Source organism: Crocuta crocuta, unplaced genomic scaffold (genome assembly GCF_008692635.1).
Source record: "Crocuta crocuta isolate KB4526 unplaced genomic scaffold, BGI_CrCroc_1.0 scaffold334, whole genome shotgun sequence".
Lineage (NCBI taxonomy): Eukaryota > Metazoa > Chordata > Mammalia > Carnivora > Hyaenidae > Crocuta > Crocuta crocuta.
Genome location: NW_027533260.1, coordinates 2,152,139 through 2,152,968, shown reverse-complemented (window position 1 = coordinate 2,152,968; position 830 = coordinate 2,152,139). Strand labels below are relative to the sequence as shown.

General features: G+C 60.1%; 1 protein-coding gene across 1 annotated transcript in view; it reads left to right on the top strand.

Annotated features, from left to right (window-relative positions):
• Positions 1 to 830, top strand: part of PRR12 (proline rich 12) — a 24,664-nt gene that overhangs the window by 21,053 nt on the left and 2,781 nt on the right.

The following is an 830-nucleotide window of genomic DNA, read 5'->3' as shown; positions in this document are numbered from 1 at the left end:
TTCTCCCCCGGGCCCCCCTCCAGACCCCCCCCCCCGAGCCTCCCCCCTCCAGATCCCACTGAGCTCCATGTCCTAATTTCCGTATCTCCCGGGGAGCCCCACTGGCCACGTAGTCAGCGGGCCGGATCTCTAGGCCCCAGCCTTTGCTCCCTCACGTCCACAGCTGGGAAGTCCCCAGCCCTGCCCTCCTGCCTGAGATCCTGTCTTTATGGCCCTGCTGCGGCATCTTTTCTTACTTGGCCCAGTACGCTGATTTCTGGTATCATCCCTCCAATCCATCCCCTACCTGGCCTCAGTGGTAAGTGTCTTTCCACACTTACCCTTGCCCTTCCTGCTCACTGCTCCCCCATGGCTCCCTAGTACCCACCAGAAAAAGCCCCTACTCTCTCTACCTCCTGTTGGATGGAGGCCCTGCGAGGTCTGGCCTGCACGACACGTGCAGTCTCAACTCCCACCTCCTCCCTCAGTCTTGCTGTCTGTGATCGGAGCTCTCTGGCTGTGCTGCTCCTTTAGACTTGATCGAAGCTATACTGAACCGGTCGAATGTGAAGTTCACCCGCCTGGAATGCTCCTTCCTATCAGTCAAGACTTCGCTCTTATGTGGCCTTGGACAAGCCTTGGTGGCTTGCCAGGCTGAGCTCGTTGGGATCGGTGCCTATGACTCCGCCATCGGCATGTATAATGCTGGTACCTGTGGGCTTTCTCCTGCGGACTCGGAACTCCCTGAGGATCCGGGCCTGGTGATTAGAACGCCGTCTCCCACACAGGCGGCCTCAGAGGAAGGCGGAATGGTGACCCCATGTCCCGTCTTGTCCCCCCCCCCCCCCCCC